This window comes from Peromyscus californicus, unplaced genomic scaffold (assembly GCF_007827085.1).
Source record: "Peromyscus californicus insignis strain IS unplaced genomic scaffold, ASM782708v3 Scaffold_16__1_contigs__length_79575227, whole genome shotgun sequence".
NCBI classification, from domain to species: Eukaryota; Metazoa; Chordata; class Mammalia; order Rodentia; family Cricetidae; genus Peromyscus; species Peromyscus californicus.
In genome coordinates this window covers 25,213,676-25,233,528 of record NW_026294458.1, presented here as the reverse complement: position 1 = coordinate 25,233,528, position 19,853 = coordinate 25,213,676, and positions in this window count along the sequence as shown.

Below are 19,853 nucleotides of genomic sequence, written 5' to 3'. Positions count from 1 at the left end.
GAATGCTAAGTGCTTTCTGATATAATCCAAAGATTAATTATTATGCTACTTAGTAAAATATCAGTGCTAATAAAATTACTTCTGTACTATAAGACCCTTTACTGAAGTATATTACTTAATATGTTCCTGCTATTGTGTACTGGACTATGGAAAAATATGAAAAACTTTCCGATTAGGAACTTTGTTTCTTCTAGTTTACTCAATGGGAAAACTCATGCCAATGTGCTCCTCATTGAGTCATGGGCTAGCCAGGCTTCCTCATCATTTAAGTATCTACTACACAGTTCATCTAAGAATAATGTCCAAATTTGGGTCATTGAACTGTAATACTTGACAATAAAAATAGCACTAGAAAAAATATAAACAGCAACACCTATTATTACCAAATAGACAATTAGGCTATGATTGCAGATGAAATGCTAGAGGAGGTGAGCAAGTCCATATGTTAGCAACAGCAAAATAACTAAATTAGGGGAAACAGAAGTGAATGGAAGACGATATGTTTGACTCCTTTAGCAAAATTATTCACAAGAAAGACAAATGTGTAACACATTAATGAAGAATAAAATGTTGAATAGGGAAGTGCATTTTGCATAAGGTAGAGAAATCTCAAAATTTGCTGGGGTTTTCAACTGGAAAAGTGATTACTATTCAAGAATGAGAACCTGAGGTCAACACCCAGTACACATGTAAAAGCCTGGCTCTATAGCATGTGTCTGCAATCTCAGGCCTGGGGAGGCGTAGATGGGATTCCTGAGATGCACTGATCACTTGTTTAGCTCCATCAATGCACTCCAGGTTCAATGAGAGACTTTGTCTCAAAAAACAAGGTGGATAGCAATAGAGAAAGACATTGACATTGACCTAAGATCTTCAAAGAATCCACATGTGTACACCTGTAATATACCTGTAGCCTACAAATAACTTATGTACCACACACAAAGACATATACATACAGACACTCACACACACACACACACACACACACACACACACACACACACACACACACAAACACACTCCTTCAGCTCAACCATTTTTCTTTGAAAACAGTGAACACAATTGCATACCTAAGAGCACACATATAGTTACTTTTCACACAGGAACATGAAATATACTGTGAAAACTCATTTTAATTCGTTCTAAAAATTACTATGATCATTAAATTGTATTTAATACTTGACAATGATCTGATAGTGTATCAAAACAAAAACAGTTTTTCAAATAATAAAATTCAGAAGTAAGAGGACTTATATACCCTTTATGTATTTATCTGTTCATAGTTATGTATCTATTTATAATGTCCATCTTCAAAATAATTCTTTTTTGCCATCATTTTAAAAGAAAGGAAATAAAATACAATTAAAAAGTAATGTATTCAAATTTACACATCAACACTACAGAAATCATGTCAAGTAAAATCACATCAGAAACAAAATTCAAGGATTTTGTTATATTTTTTTTCTTCTTCTTAAGTTATGTCAAGAGTTGAGGCTTCTTGGTCTCCCTAAGGTTTGAAAGAAAGAAATTGTTTGACAGTTTCAGTGTCCAAATCCTCAGAAGTTTATTTGATGCCAAACAGTCTACAGAATTCTATGTGGTCTTCCTTTTGAGGTGGATTGCTGTTTTGTTTGTTTGTTTGTTTTCCCCCCAATTCTGTGATTAAAAATGAAGGGTTTCGACCAGAACAAATATAGCTGGATTAGGACCTGGGGCCACACCCCTTCCACAGGACCAAGATCTTAGTCTGTTGCTCTGAAGACTTCTCTTAATCCATCAGCATCTGGCTGTGCCACGTCTGTTCTCTCCAGTGGTGGTTCTTGGATGGCTTTCTCTGTTTCTAGATCAGTGAGCTGTGACATGGTTTCTTTGTTAGATTGATAATCATGGAATGGCTAATCAATTTTTCTCCTCCTCATATCAGCAACTTTGTGGAGATTAGGGAATTCCTAGGAACCAATTCTTTGAAACCTGGGGGTCATCATGCTTTTATGAAGTGAAAGTTGTCATCATGTCTTTATGGGTTGTTCACTGGAAAATAGCTCTTTCAACACAGAATCCTGGGGGCTTACCTGAGTGAGGTAACTGGCCCACAATGAAGAATTGAATGGCCATGATGATGTCATCTCATCATATGTTGCTACCATTTTGAGATATACTACAGTCATGACTGGTTGAATACAGTGTGACATCATGCTCATAGGCTAGAAATGTTTCAAGGAAAATATTGTTCAGTCCATGACAGACAATATCTTCAAGTTTCAGAGCATCTATTGTCTTCTTCTTTCCTCCAAAGTCACCAGAAATGCATATGGTACACACATAAATATGTAGGCAAGACATTTATATACATCTCATACTGTCCATTGTCTAACCACTGAGCAGCAGACCAGAGATGTTTCAGTAAATGCTGGCTCAAGATCAGTAGTTGGTGGCTGAACCCCTGGTTTAACAGTGGAGTACAGTGCATTGAGTCTGGGAGGAATCTGTTGTACTGAATTCTGTTGTTTTCTTCTTATTCTGTAAAACATAATCCCCAAAGCCATTTTCATAACAAAACATTGATGTCAAAGGTATAATTTTGAGCTCTCCTGAGCACCAATGTCATAGACTTCTGCTTTCCTGGAGTGTAGTGCCTCAATGGAGGGTTATAACTCTACTGAGACCTGGCCTTGCTCTAACATATAGCTGAGGAAATGTAACAATCCAACAGGTAGTTAAGGAAGATGTTCCATCACCCCAAGCAGGTTCATCAATAGCTGCTGTAAGGTATATCATGATGTAGCATGCTTCATGCGAAGTACATGATCCAGGAAGGGTAGCTCTCATGAGATCTGGCATATCATCCATTTCTATTTCTACCTCCATGTTGTCAAGTTTTTGCTCTTTTTTAAAATTAGATTTTATTTGGGGCTAGTTAGATTGCACAGATATTAAGAGCATTTAATATGACAGGACTTGGGTTCAGTTCCCAAAACCCACACAGTGGTTCACATCCCCTTGTAATTCTAGTTCTAGAGGATCTGATTTCCTCTTCTTGCCACCATGGGCACCAGGCATGTAAGTATAGGCTATGCATACACACATGCAGGCAAGACATTCATACACATAAAATAAGAATATATATATTTAAAGATCCTGTGTGTGTTTATGCCCATGTGCATTTGCATAGCTGTGCACATGGAAGCTAGAAGAGGGCATTGGATTCCTTGGAGCTGGCTTGTTATGTGGGTGCTCGGGCCTGAGTTTCAGTTTCCACAATTAGGTAGTAAGCATTCTTAACTACTGGGCCATCTCTCTAGGCCACAGATGTCTACTCTTTTTGTTTTTTTTGTTTTTTTTTTTTTTTTTTTGGTTTTTCGAGACAGGGTTTCTCTGTGTAGCTTTGCGCCTTTTCCTGGAACTCACTTGGTAGCCCAGGCTGGCCTCGAACTCACAGAGATCCGCCTGGCTCTGCCTCCCGAGTGCTGGGATTAAAGGTGTGCGCCACCACTGCCCGGCTAGATGTCTACTCTTAATCAACACTGTAAGATGTTGTGTATTTTTCAGTCCCAGGCACATTATTGGAAGGTGTAAAATTTGAAGAGGGGAAGTGAGAAGACTGGGTCAGTTGAGACTTGCTCCACTGACTACTTGCACTTTGTTTACAGGTATGTATATTCTACATTATTCTGTTAATAAGCAGGACTTGCTTATCTGTACCACAATGCTAAAGGTTACTTAGAAACAACATCTCTATTTTCTTCTTCTGTCTATTCTATTTAACATAGTTTCCAATAATAAAGACATGATAATTAGATAACTGCCATATTAGCAACTCCTGGTAAAATGATGATCTGAAACAAAAATGACTCTTCAATGTATAATGTCATCATATTGTGTAAAAAGAAGTGATAATTGTATTTGCTTGCTTAAAGCAACTTGAAATAATATTAAACATTGATCACTTTATTAGTCTGCTTTTAATGTGTGCATACATGTTTATACTTGTATATGCTAGTCATAGACTTCAATATATCCTATTCTTAACTTGAGACATTTTATATTTAGTTTATCTAACATTCATGGCTTTAAATTATACTCAAGACTACATTATTATAGAATTTTGCATTTGCTTATAAAATTAGATGCAAAAATATGGTAATGTATTATTAAGACTGAGATTATAATTAAACACAAGTCACAAAACTCTATTAAAGCTCCCAAACCAATCATGATTCTTTTTCTTAAATATCAATGAAAACATATACTTTAAATTTGTTCTCTTATGGTATAAAATGCTTAACCATAACATAACCTTAAGACAGTATTGGAAAACCAAGAAAAAAGTGAAAAATCAAAGCATAGAGAAAGTTCACTATCTTAAATAATTAAAAAAAAACGTTTGAAGTAAGAAAGCAAATTATGTAGCTGATGAAAATTCCATTTGAATGTAAAATATCCTTAAGTTTCAATAATGTAACAAGTTAATAACTGAGGAAAAACATCCTGAGATAAATAATTTGGCACTTGCCTGGACCCTTTAGCTATGGAGTTGCTATAGCAATATTACTAGAGAAAAATTAATATTTGTAATTAAGACCAAAGCTTTAATATAGTAAATTCTACTGTAGCTATTCATTTCCCAACTCTTTGGGATCTGAGCATTTTCAATACTCAGTGATTTCCATTTCTGCCACTTTTGTATGGGGCCCATTATTTTGGCATCATAAGAAATGTTCAGTTAACACCATTTAAAATTATGATTAGATTACATGTACTCTATATAATCACACCACACACACACACACACACACACACACACACACACACACACACACATACACTCATAAGATAAAACATTTAAGGGCTCTTACAAAACTTTAGTAAATGTTTTTGCTTTTTAGGATGTGGTATAATCGAACAGTAATGAGGAATCATCCACTGAGAAAACAAACATAATCATGCCTTAGAATTATAAATCTTTAATATTTAATTGTTTATGATTTTTATGGTATTTTTCATATTTGTCACACTTTTGTTCCTTGTAGCTAAGTAAATGTATTTTCTATCTCCTATCTTCAAATCTTATATTTATTAGAGCAGAGTGAAGCTGTAAATAAGAAGCTGCAAGAAAGAAAAGTGAAGCAAATGGAGTTCTAGAATGTGACACTCATGTTTGCGACAGACTATGGCAATCCACATAGTTTATGAACAATCAATATATCACTATTATATTGAAGGAAAAGGTCAGTGACAAAATAATGCACCTTGCAAGAAATGAAATATTGTATCACAGGGATGTTCAGAGTACAGCGTAGTACACGGCTAGGTGATAGCAGAAGGATTATCCTGTTATCAGTTAACTCCCAACAACTTTGATGTAATGGTCTTGTTTTCTCTTATTATGTCTTATTTTGTTATATCTTGGTGTTATCTCTTAGAAGCCTGCTTTCCTTTTTCCTAATAAGAGACAGAAAGGAGTGGATCCAGATCAGAGAGGAAGAGGGAAGGAACCAGGAGGAGTAAAGGGAGGGGAAATTGAAAACAACATATATTGTATGAGAAAATAATCTATTTTCAGTAAAAGTGAGGACAAAAAGAAATACACAAGAAACATGATAATAAGCCAATCATTCATTCAAATATTTTCCTGGTACAACAATGTCCTAGTGGCCATGATGAGGTCTCACCAAGCCTACAGACTATTAGCTAATAGAGCTCTTTGAACTATGCCCCCCTAAGTCTGTAGTAGGTAAACTATCAGAAGTAGAGTCATTCAAACATTGAGAGTAAAGAAACCATAATGGTGCTTACTTGCCTCATATTCAAGACATTCCCAGGACCACAGATTTTTAAAATTAGACACGGCAACTTACCTAAGGAGAGAATGGAAAAAAATACAGGTCAATATAAGATAATAATAAAAACATTGTCAGTGAAGTATGACATCTGTTGACAGGCAGAATCAGGTCTACATATATTTTAAAAATTCATCTAAGTCCATTAAGTGCTTCCACTGTAATTTTTATGCCCTACATCCCTTTGAATATTTATTACTTTCTTTTCCCTGCTTTGGGAATGACTTAACTCACAGATTCCACCCTAATACTTGCAGGCATCTCCTTCTCAGACAATCCTGGCTTTCAATTGTTTCAAAGGGAAAAACAAAAGAGTAATTTCCCCCACAAAATATTCAGGGAGTAGAGAATAGATTTCAAATTTTGCCTCGCCGGAATGCCACAGTGAACAGAGGGTAAATTAGATTCTACTTTCAGAATTCAAAATTATGGAGAGAAAGCAACCTGGGAGGCTAAAAGAAAGTTTTCAAATAAAAATTTAAGTTTAATGACTATTAAATGTGATACAATTTAGATGATTGTCACGTCACTTCCTTTATTTCATATCCTGCAAAATATTGGTTTGACTGTGCCTAGGCAAGACTGTTCTGGCTACCAGTTTCTGGGATTATAATAGGCTGATACAATATTATAAATTGGGATTTAAATCATTGAAACTTCATTTGTGAAGATGTGCCCAACTGGAGTTGGTGGTAAAGGATCCATACTGGAAATGAGGTGAGATGCCTTGGTAACATTATTCCAGTTATTCAAGATCATTCTGTAGTTTCTATGTGCAAAGGCCCATAGGATTCAGCACACTTATTTTATGGAATATCAGTCAACAGATATAGGACAAGCATATGTTCCCGTGGATCCATGAGCTATTGGTGCAAGATTAGGAAAGAAACTATGTTGTGGGGAACAGAAAGGGAGAGAGAGAGAGATTGCTGCCTCTCCTAGAATGGTGCTATTGTCTTGGCAGCACACCCCCTGCAAACCAACCTTCATTTCTTTGGAAACCAGCTTGGAAAATAGTCGAGGTGTGCAGCCTTAATGTTTCACCTGCTGGAAGCTGAAGTGTTCATTTTATGCATTGACTAATTTATGAGTTTAGTGAGAAATTCTTTGTAAAATAAATTCTAGAATGAGAGAGAACCCGAAAACGAATTCCCTCTGCACAACATGTGTGTATGGTCCCATTAGCAGTCGCACAGTGGGCAATCGATTAGGGAGGGAAAAATGGCTTTTTTTATGGTAATGGATTTTGAGCCTCCTGGTGATAATTTATTTACTAGAAATTTTGCAGAGCTGGCTAGCACGCTGATGAAAACCCTCTGAACATGTTCATTTAAAAAGAAGGAAAAGTGGCTTGGATTATTTTTGAGAAATATTGTTATTAAATCATTGGAAACATATTGATAAAATATGCCTGAAGGCTACAGTCTGTAATCTATAATACAAATGATACTGCCATTGACAAATAGCAATTTAATCCTACAATTAACTTTAGCAATTTGAATTTCTCTTTTGTGGTTTTACATTTTTACTTTATGTAAAGGCTTGATAGCCATTCAGTGTGCTGTGCTAGGCTAATGGTCATTGGTGGCTTTCTTTAAAGACATTCCTACCTCTCTAGTGTTTCTTTGTACAAAGCTAATCCATCCAACTATAGAACAAAGTACAAAATCAGTGATTTTTCTCTTTGAGTTCCAAATTCTATGGAATATTGAGTTAAAATCATTTCTCCAGCTTCAGATTTCCTTAATATAGGAAGAAAGACACTTTTTTTTTCTATTTCAAACAGTGAACTTTAGAATCAGGAAGACTTGAATTTCTCTTTCACTTCAATTTTGTACTGGCCTTATAAAGTGAAAATAATAGTTTCTTCCCTGAATCTCATTTCCCTAACTGTGTGTTTGCATGCATGAGTGAATGTGTGTGTGTGTGTGTGTGTGTGTGTGTGTGTGTGTGTGTGTGTGTGTGTGTGTTTTATACATTTGTATGCATGTACTGCAGTTGAGGTCTGTTGTGTGACAGTTTTCCTGGGGAGACACACCATACACATGTCTACTCACTCCAGAAAGAGAGTCCATAACAGACCAAAGTAATGGTTGAACCATATAATTTGGTAAAGCAATGAGGTTTTTTTTTAAATTGGTGTTACTAACGGAGTGTAGTGAAGTTTTATTTACAAAGAATAGGCCACTCAAAAGCAGCTACATCACCGGAAAACCCACCCCATCATTGGTAAGGGCTCCTACAATCCTGGAGCTCTCTCCACAGCTTGCAGGCAGGTCCACAGTCTCTTTAACATGGTGTCCTCCTCACCAAAATTTTGACAGTGCATCCCTATCCTGAACCTCCTGATCAATTCCCTAGCTCTTGAATGAACAACCTCATCTGGCCCAGTGAAATAGGCATTAAATATCACCTTTAAAAAAGTAGTCAATTTGATTCTCCGTAGTAGGCTCTAGGTGTTTGGGTCCCAGGAGGACTGTTGGCATGAATCTAACTTGCGCATTAGTTTCTTGCACCCTGACAATTGCAAGAAGCAGCAATGCAGCATCTCTTTCTCCTTTTGTCTTACACAAGACAGTTCCCACTGAGTTTCCATCTCAGGCTAAAGTGTATTTTTTACCACACATAGCCACACACAACCTCTTTGACAACCCGTTGACACTCTCATTTTGTATATATTGCTTTCACACACCATAATGTTTAAGTGTTTAATCTTTTTTTTTTTTTTTTTTTTTTTTTAGGAAACCTATACTCAAGCAACAAACTTAACTCATTAATCAGGCATGGCACTCTGCATAGAGCAAGTCACTCTCACCCTGATTCTTCCACAGACTCCCCTTTAAGACTTTTCTTCCTGATAGAGAACTCAGCCTTGGTTACATGACTCAGCACCTATATAGGGGCCATGAAACTGGGGGCAGAGCAAAAGGGCACACTCTCCCATACCACATAAGGAAAGGAGGCCATTTCAGAATTTCCCATGTGGATGCTTCTACCTCTGACTGTCCAGTGCTGTCTATCTTGATACACATAGTTAGAATCTTGATATCACTCCTCAGTTCTTCTCTGGTCTATCAGGTCTGTGTTCAGTGCCAAGTGTTGTGTAAAAGACTTTTTTCTGGAGAGATGTAACACACTTGTTTATTACCCCCAGAAAGGGAGCCCACTACAGCCCAAAGTAATCAATGTACCAATGTTTAATTTGGTGAAACAATGAGTTTTTATTGGGGTTACTAACAGGAATTATAGATGAGGGGTTACTCACAAGAAGCAGAGATAACTGGAAAATAGTTATATCACCAGAGAGTCCACCACAGTGTGGATAATGACCTACACTGAATAACTTTCTTTCCACAGTTTGATAGATCAGAGAATTCATCCCCGCAACTCTTTATTCCCTTTTATGCTGTGGGTAAGGTCCCCTCAAGAATCTTCCAAGTTTTGTTTTCCCAGAAGGACATGTAACCCTTTTTGACCCTTTCTTTACCACCTGGATTTTGTGAGCCTTCAAGCTCCTCCTGCAAAGATGGTTGAGTTTGGACCATCTAAGGAACATGCCATCAAACAAGGCCAGAGGTCAGCATTCAGTGTCTTGTCAATCACTTGGGTCTCCTACTGAAACTTAGCTCCTTGTTTTGGCTAGCTTGCTGGCCAGTGAGCTATAGGTATCTTTTTCATGGAGATCTTGCCTGCACGGAGATTACAGAACATGACCTTTCACCTGTGTAACAGGGATTCCAAGTGCAGTTCATTGACTGAGCTGTCTCCCTAAGTCTTAGTTCATAATGTTTAACAGAGAAACACTGTCACCTCAAGAGGATGTGGAACAAATGATATAATGCATGTGTTCTATGTTTATACCTCACACCCATTCAGCCTTGTTTTACTCCTCTCTTGAGCACTGAGGCATTCCATGTATTGGCAAGTTTCATCATTTTCTATTGATGGAAATCCTCTCTTTCCCATTATTCTTAGAATATGTGAGGTAGATGCTCACTAACAAGACAAACTTTCATTTCTTTGTACATGTATATATTATTTATTGATTGATTTAAGCTTTACATAAATACTGAGAAGTAGGAAAAAACAAAGATTATTTGTAAAGTGACTTTTCTGCTCACGCTTATAAAAACTTGGCTATGATAAGTAATTTTAATGTAGCCATGGATTTATAAAACCATAACAAAGGCTCCTGTCTTTGGAGATAAAGAGAGATGAATCTGACACAAATGAATATATAAATGAATATGAAGATCATAAGGAACACACTTGAAAAATTACACATATGTTACATTATGTACATATACATGTATGTTAAGATCATAATACGAACATACATGTACTTGGCCATATAGCCTCAATAAATATTTATTTATTATTTATATGAACTAACTTAAATAATAGGAAAATACATTAATCAACAATTGATTTAGACTTTTAATCCCAGAAACAGAAAGAAAACTCACACCCATAAAATGAAATATACAGAAAATTTTAAGATGATTTTACACATATCCCATGCTATTAATTAATGTATATTGTATTTATATAACATATATATATATATGTGTGTGTGTGTGTCTGCATATATATATGTGTATATGTGTATATACACATATACACACACCCATAAAAATCTTATAAACTAACCCACAAATCAAAAGTAAATTACAAGCTTCATTATCATTCTGATTTGGTCATTGTTAGGGAAAATGTAATAAAATCAGATAATACTCATTGTAAACATCTAAAACAGTACATCTTGTCTGAAAAGTTAAAATATTTTCAAGTAATAGCATTTGACTAAAGAAAAAGTAGGAAAAATATTGAGTGCTCAAGTGGCAGTCAAAATGATATATTTAAGTATGCAGTCCATGAATGCATTATTATATAAACTGTATTTTTAGCTTTAAGTGTTTTTATCTGAAAATATATAGAAAGACAAGTGAGATAAACTTTATTTTTAATTAAGATTTCTTTCATTCGTTTTACATACCAACCACAGATTCCCCTCTCTTCCCTCTTACTGCTCCCCCCGCAGCCTTTCCCCCAAGCTCTCTCCCCATTCCCTCCTCAGAAAAGGCAAGGTCTCCCTTGGGGGTCAGCAGAGCCTGGTATATTCAGTTGAGGCAGGACCAAGCCCCGCTCTCTGCATCAAGACTGGGCGAGGTGTCCGACCATAGGTAATAGGCTCCAAAAAACCAGCTCATGTTCCAGGAATAGATCCTGATGCTACTGCCAGGGGGCCCCTTAAGCAGACCAAGCTATACAACTGTCTCACATATGCAGAGGGCTTAGTCCAGTCCCATGGAGGCTTCACAGCTGTTGGTCTAAAGTTCATGAGTTCTCACTAGATTGGTTTGGTTTTCTCTGTATGTTTCTCCATCATGATCTTGAGAGAGCAAGACAAACTCCATTTTAAAGAAAACTTTATTTCTAGCAATACTCAGATAAAAGTTGAACCAAGCTTCAGAGACATAGACACCCAGCTAGGACTCCGGTCAAGGTGACCCCCACCTCAGGGTGGGTAGGCTGCTGGCCAAGAAATAGTTATGAAGCTAAAACAAAGACTTAATCCATCAAAGTCTCCAATAGTACTGGGAGAGTCTCCAAAGGTGTTTTGTCTTCTGTAGTTCTTCTCTGGGCAAAATGTTCCTGTTAACTGAAGTATGACCCTGAAATGCAAAGGCTTGTACCCCCTAGCTTGCAGTTTTTCCCTTTAAAAACCCTTCACTCTGAGAGCTCAGAGCCATCCTCCTTCACCTGGCTAGCCAGTGTGTTGGATGCAGATCAAGCCCAGGCTTGCTTACTATCAATAAACCCCTTTGTACTTGCATCTGATATTGGCTCTGTGGTGGTCTTGCTTGAGGGTCTTGTGACACGGGCACAATAATCTTGATGCCCCTTGCTCATAGAATTTCTCTTTCCTCTCTTTGACTGGATTTCTGGAGCTCGGCCTAGTTCTTGACTGTGGATCTCTGCATCTGCTTCCATCAGTTACTGGGTGAAGGCTCTGTGATGACAGTTAGGGTATTCACCAACCTGATTACCATGGTAAGCCAGCTCAGGTACCTTCTCCACTATTGATAGTAGTCTAAGCTGGGGTCATCCTTGTGGATTCCTGGGAACTTCCCTAGCACTAGGTTTCTCCCTATCTCCATGGTGTCTTCCTCTATCAAGATAGTGAGATAAACCTTTTGGATAAATAATTTGTTAAATTAAAATATAGAAAAATGGAGGAAAAAATAAGATGAACCAGAAATATTTTAGTGAATATATATATATATATATATATATATATATATATATATATATATTTTATATAAAATAAAAGCAAGACCTTGGTTTTCAAAAAAAAAAAAGAATAAAAACCAAAAAAATTTTCACAAGTAAATAAACCCAAAAAATATGAAGGTCAAAGGAGCCAAAATCAAAATAAATGGCCTTCCCTAACAATTAAAATTGAGAAGGAATGGCAAATGAGATAAATAACAAAATCTTTATAAAAACATGACACAATAATCTCCAAAACAAAACAAAAACAAAAACACAGGAAAACTTGCAAATGTGTTAGTTGGAGCAATAAGTAAACGATGTAAGTAATAAGGGTTTAGTTCAGTTCCTGCTTGTTTTCTCCATGCTTTCCAACCTAGGTATGTAATACTTTCAGGGCTGGGGTCTTGCCTTCACCATCCCCCCCATTTGGCAAAGTGCTGGTTTCCAAAGTATATAGGAAACTAGACAACAACAACAACAACAACAACAAAAATAATCCTGCCTTTTCTCTTACAGCACCCCAACCACCAGCTCAGAGATGGCACTATGGTGGTCCTGGGTGGAAGCATAAAAGTCTGTACTGCTTTGGAGGACATTTGAGTCTCCTTTCCCCACAATTGATATGCCAGGTATCTCCCACTTACTGTTTTTTAGAATATACTTTTAATTTGGATTAAAATATAGTAGGATTCCAAATGTCACTTTCATGCACCCTTCATTTTAAACTTTCATTCTAACTCCTAGTCTTTCACATACCCCTTTCCTGCCTAAGCCTTCCTACCTCTATTATTCTCCATCTCTACATTCATTTTACCAATGTTCCACCATCCCTCATCTGTTGGGGAATATTATTTTAAGGTATGTTACTTTTGTTTGTGTTGCATTTGTTTAACTCTGTGAAGCTGTGTTACTGTGCCTGTGCAAAACACCTGATGGTCTAATAAAAAACTGGCCAATAGCAAGGCAGGAGAAAGGATAAGCATGGCTGGCAGGCACGGAGTGTATATAGAGAAGGAGACCTCTGAGAAGAAGAAAGAGATGGAGGAGTGAAAAGAGATCTAGCAGCCAGAGAAGGAGGAGGACTCCAGGGGGGAGGCACCCAGTTACACAACCAGCAATGGAGTAAAGGTAAGATTTGCAGAAGTAAGAGACCAGGAAAAGCCCACAGGCAAAAGGTAGACAGGATAATTTTTAAGTTAAGGAAAGCTGATAAGAAACAAACCAAGCTAAGGTCGGGCATTCAGAATTAAGAACAAGCCCCTGTATGCAATTTATTTGGGAGCTTGGTGGCAGGCCCCCCAAAATAGCCCAAAACAAACAACAACACCCATCTCTTCATGGATTACCACAGCATTTTTCCCATTCTGGTTTCTAGTGTGCTGGCATGTGTTTTGTCCACCTGACATAAGCTAGAGCCATTTGGAAAGAGAGACCCTTAGTTGGGAAACATGCCCTTAACCAGTTTGTCTGTGGGCTAGCCTGTGGAACATTTTTCTGGATTAATGATTGATATGGGAAGGCCAAGATCACTGTGGGTAGTGCCATCTCTCAGCTGGTGGTCCTGGATGCTGTAAGAGAGAAGGGGGGATTATTTGGGTTTTTTTTTTTGTTGTTGTTGTTGTCTAGTTTCTTATATATTTTGGAAACCAGCCCTTTGCCAGATGGGGGGATGGTGAAGATATTTTCCTATTCTGTAGATCTTTTCCCATTTTGTATTTTCTTTTCAGATTTTATTTTTATTTTATGTGCATTGATGTCTCACCTTCACGTATGCCTATATTAGGGTGTTAGAAGTCTGAAACTGGAGTTACAGACAGTTGTGAGCTGCCATGTGTGTTCTGGGAATTGAACCTAGGTCCTCTAGAAGAGCAGCCAGTGCTTTTAACCCTGAGCCATCTCTTCAGCTCTTAAAGAGCTAAATAAACTTGGGCATTGAAAAACCAATAATCCAGCTAAAACATGGGGTACAATTCTGGACAGAGAATTCTCAACAGAAGAGTCTCAAATGGCTGAGAAACACTTAAAGAAATGTTCAACATCCTTAGCCATCAGGGAAATGAAAATGAAAATGCCTCCCAGATTCCATCTTACCCCTGTCATAAAGGCTGAGATGAAAAACACAAGTGACAGCTCATGCTGGGGATGATGTTGAGCTAGGAGAACACTCCTTCATTGCTGGTGGGAGTGCAAACTTGTACAGTCACTTGGAAATCAGTATGATGGTTTCTCAGAAAGTTGGGGATCGATCTACTTCAAGAGCCAGGTGTACCACCCAAAGGATGCTCAATCATACCACAAGGACAATTGCTCAACTATGTTCATAGCATCTTTATTCATAATAACCAGAACCTGGAAACAACCTAGCTGTCCCTGAACTGAAGAATGGATAAAGAAAATGTGCATTTACACAATGGAGTATTACAATGACATTACAATTACAATGACATCATGAAATGTGAAGACAAAAGGATGGACCTAGAAAAAAAATCATCCTGAGCAAGGTAACTTAGATCCAGAAAGACAAACATTTGTTTTGGGGAGTATTGGTGACATTTGGGCTTTGGGCTGGAAAAGGCATTGTCTTAGTTAGAGTTACCATTGCTATAATGAAACACCATAACAAGAAGCAAGTTGGGAAGAAAAAGTGTTTATTTGTTTTATGCTTCCTTATCCATAGTCCATCACTGAAGGAAGTTAGAACAGGAACTCAAACAAGGTGGGAACCCAGAGGCAAGAGCTGATGCAGAGGCCATGAATAAGTACTGCTTACTAGATTGTTCTTCATGGATTGCTTATTCTGATTTCTTACACAAGCCAGGATAACCATCTCAGGGATGGAACCACCCATTGTAGCTGGGTCCTCTCTCACCAATCACTAATTAAGAAAATTCTCTTCAGTGGTTGACTACAGCCCGATTTTATGGAGGCATTTTCTCAATCAAGGTCCTTTCTTCTCAGGTGACTATAGCTTATGTTAAGTTGACTTAAATGTAGCTATCACAGATATTGACTGATCAGAGCTAAGTGGGCAGTTCTGTGAGAGTTTGGAAGATAAAAGTGTTGAAAGAAACGCAGATGATGGAGGCCTGGCTTGTGAAGTTTCAGAAGGGTGTTTAAGCATCTTCAAATACTCAAGCAGGGCAGTTTATCTGATAATTTGATTAAGAACCACTAAAATGAAACTTTCGCTTTGCTGGGACTTTTGATACTGGACAGCTGGGGCTGAAGATGAGCCGTGATTAAGAAGAGACCAGCATCATTGAAGTAAAATCATCCTGGAAGTGTTTCCTTAGGGTGAGCACAGAGAAGATATAGACCAGAGGTGACCATGGCTGTAACTCCTTGTGGCAACTGAACTTGTTAATGTCGAAGAATCATCCACAGGATACTTCAATTAATAATTGCAAGGCATTAATGGGTCATAGAGAGGCCAAGAGAGGCCGTTAGTGAATGTACAACTTCAGTCGATGTAGAGGTCCTAGGATTGTAGAAGTTAGAGTGAAGTTAAGTCTCAGAAACAAGTGGCAGAGTCAGAGTCCCTGGCAGGGGGGTGGATCACCAGAGAGGCTACTGATGAAGGTGTAACTCAATCTGAGTGGAGATGTAAGCACCATGGGATGACTGCCAATGATAGCAGCTGTGGAGTGGTGCTGGCCTAAGGCTAGGAGGCATGCTGTGTACTGGATGGCAGAGCTGGAGCAAAGGCACACTCAAGGAATGGATCCCAGATAACAAGCACTGAACTTTATATATTGTTGAATTTTGGTATTGATTTGATTTGATTGTGAGTTTTTATTGCCTGTTGTTTTATTGCAACTAACTTGATTTCTACTGGAACCAACAAAGGAGAGATTTTGAACTTTTAAATAGACTGTAGATAGTTCAGAGAAACTTTGGATGTCTTAGAGAGACGGGATATTTTTGATAAAATTTGGAACTTTAGAGAGCCTTTGAACTTTGAAAGCGACTTTGGGTGTTTTAAAGAGACTGAACTTTTAAAGTGTTGAATTTTTAAAATTTGTGGAACATTGAAAGGTTGAAATGTTTTATATGATAATATCAATGTTCACATCTTGGAGACAGATGAGATGGGAAAGTTCGTAACTGAATAGTTATGTGTTTTTGTGTCAAGCTGGTAAGCAGTCCGTTGTGCTACTGAGTGTCTTGTCAACTTGACACAAGCTAGAGTCATTTGGAGAGAAAGAACTTTAATTGAGAAAATGCTCTCACTAGACTAGCTTGTGGGCAAGCCTGGGGAAAGCTTTCTGGATTAATAATTGATGTGAGAGGGCCGAGGTCACTTGGGACATGCCATGCCTAGGCTTGTTTTCCTGGGTGCTATAAGGAAGTAGGCTGAACAAGCCATTAGGGGCAAACCAGTAAACGGCACTCCTTAGTGACTTTTGCTTCAGTTCCTGCCTTCAGGTTCATTCTATTCTTGAGTTCCTTCCCTGACTTCTTTAAATGATGAACTGTGATTTGGAAGAGTAACCTGAAATAAATCCTTTTCCTCCCCAAGTTGCATTGGGTCGTGGTGTTTTAACACAGCAATAGAAACCCTAAATAAGACACCCATTTTCCATAGACATTCCAAGTAAACCACAGAAAACTAAAGATTTGGAACTAGGATTCCTATGTTAGAAGGACTATGTGGCATTTGTCTTTCTAGGCCTGACTTACCTCAGTCAGTATGATTTCCCTCCTCAGTTCCATATATTTAACATTTAATTTCATAATTTCCTCCTTTATGCCTGAATAAAATTTCACTTTGTAACACATTTTCATTATCCACTGTCATTTAATGAACATCTCAGCTGATTCTATTTCCTTTCTAATGTAGATAGAGCAATAAAGAACAAGTATGTACAAATAGCTGTGTAGTAAGATGAAAGGTTCTCTGAGTATATGCCTGTGAGTGGTACAGCTGGGTCATGTGTTTTGTTTTTTTATTCTTTTATTTTTGAAAAACTTATACACTGTTCTTTGATTGTATTTCAGTCTCACTACACAGAAGGAAATATAAGCTTAGTACAACAAACAAGGTCAGAAACGAGTGGCTTGGGAAGTCATAGGACCTGGATGGTGACTTACTAATGTTATTAGTCTCAAATGACACAGCATCAAACTGTCTTGTAAATATTTACACCCACTGAAGAATGGAAGTAGATCACGCTTAGTGTGAATGATAATGTATTCCAAAACTTCCAGAAACTATTGAAATGCTGAAAATTTTCTCAGATAACTGGATAAATCAAGCTAAAATGGTAACATATTTTAAAGATGTTAGCTCAATATTAATCTTTGAATAAATGAAATTTCAACAAAAATTCCTATATAATGATTTTCACATCTGACCATATGTGTGTGAGCACACACACACACACACACACACACACACACACACTCACACACACACAGAACTAAATAAAATGAGACTGATTCTCCTCTCCCTTTCCTCCATTTTCTTCATCTTTTTATATTCTTTCGGTGATTTATTTTCACTGGTGCTCAGAATTATTGATTGATTAAGGCCTGGACCTCTCACATTCCAGGAAATACTTTCCTGCTGAACCACAATCCCCAGTCTTTAAGGGCAGTTTTACCTCAGTGAATGAAAGCAGTGGCACACATTCCAAACAAACCCTAAAAAGACTGAAAAAGAGAGAGATATTTTTCTCAGAAATGAAATAAAGTCCCTGAGTATGAGAACATTGCTATATAGGGGAGAGACCACAAATATCAATGGAAAAATGACATATTTTTAGCTGGAGCTATTTAGAAAATTGACCTACAATTGTAGAGTAAAATAATCCTGGATTACCTCCTTATATCTTGTTGAAAATGGACTAAAAACGAGTTGATTCTAAATATAGAAGTTAAAAATATGAAGCTAACAACAGAAAATGGAGAATACTTTTAGCTGTTATGAATGGCAAGAGCCTTTCTAAGAAAGAAATAAAATGCAAACAATGAGATAAAAGATGGTTTTAAGTAAAAGAAAAAAAAACAACTAAACTAAAAACAGAATAACTGAACAAAATTAGCAGGTGCTGTTGGGGGCATGCAATTATCCTATACAAGACTGATAGAATCTTAACACTTTGGTTACTCAAGTATCTCTTTCAAATCAATAAGAAAGAGGTCACTCATGAGAAAACAGAATTGTATAAAAGTACACCGCCACAAAATGAACTCTAGACTATTAAAAAACACATAAAGATGCTATTAGAGTGCCAAGGTATATGAAATTTGACTGCGTGGAGTCCCAGCAAATGAGGACTGTCCACTCAAGCCAGAAATGAAATAGAAAGTAACAGTTAAAGTAAAGAAAGGAATGAATATAGTTTCAAGGAGAAAATAAGGGACATGAACCACCCAAGCAATGTCTTTGAAGATACTGATGTGGACTCTAAGATTACATAAGAAAGGGTGCAATTAGTCTGCATAATTATTTAGGTTGGTCAAAGAGACCTGGTTGGTTATTTTCTCTGTTCTGTGCATATACAGTCTTGTCCCCATCATGCAACTTGCTATTGCTCCCAGGAAGGAGCAAACTGCATTTGGTGCCAAGAAAATCGCCATTGCTCAGGACCAATCTTTATTTGCTTGGCATGTGTTTATCCATAAGCCCATAAAAACTGTGATGCTGTTTAACAGGGTGTACCTCATCATAGGATGATCTGCTTGCAAGGCTCTACTGTTCCTGGAAGTTGCTGGCAGTGATTGAAGACTTACACATGCCATATCAATGATCTGGTTGAGGATACAAGTGGAACTTGATCATCTGCTGAAAATACTCTATTTGCTCTTGTTTTGATATCTTCAGGCTTGAAAGGGAAATGTTACTTACATCAGAAATTTACCTTCAAGTGACTAGGCAGTGCTTTAAGAAAAATAACCAATCTCTAGATGTTAGAAATAAATCAACTTTCAAACTTGTCATAATGAGAAAAATGAAAAACTAAAGTTTGGGGCCATAAATTACTGCCTGTGCCACTGCCGAACGTTAAATTTGGCTCACTCTTAGTGTTAGCCAGGAAGTAGGAAATAGGGAAATTCAGGCACAGTTGTGTTGTAAATCATCTCATCTACTAAAGAGCAACTTAGTAGCATGTACTGCAGTATAGAGTGCAGTTAATTAAACAGAGTCTCTGATAGAGCTACTTCTGGGCTTCTGTTTAGAGAAACTCCTATATCTGGTAAGGAAAAGATCTGAACAAACACGTTTTTCTCAGCATTGTTGAGGACAGTGCATGTTGGAGTCAATTGGTAGATCCATTACCACGAGACCAGATAAATAAATGTATTGATATCACATTAATGGACTACTTTAGGGTGATTAGAACTATGTTACATGTCATACAGTGCAATAAAAAAAATCATTAAAACTTATCCTCAGGTTAAAAGTAAGTAACTAAGACTTCCTAGCACACTCTCACTTATATAACATAACTTATAGAAATTCAGCATTATTTATTATCAAAGACAGGAACTTATTTATTAATACATATTTCAGGTATCATGAGTAATTATCTCTGGTTTGAAATAATTGAAGTAGTTGAGGAAAAAGGAATGAATTTGTCCTTCAATGAGTTGTTTGGCTGATCCTAATATGGCCAGACTGGTGGTAGGTGAGCTGACCACTGGAAATTATCCATCCATTTTATCTTATATTTATTACATAACACACCCTCCCAGTAGTTGTTCCTTCTATAGCAGTTCAAAGCAACAGTGGAA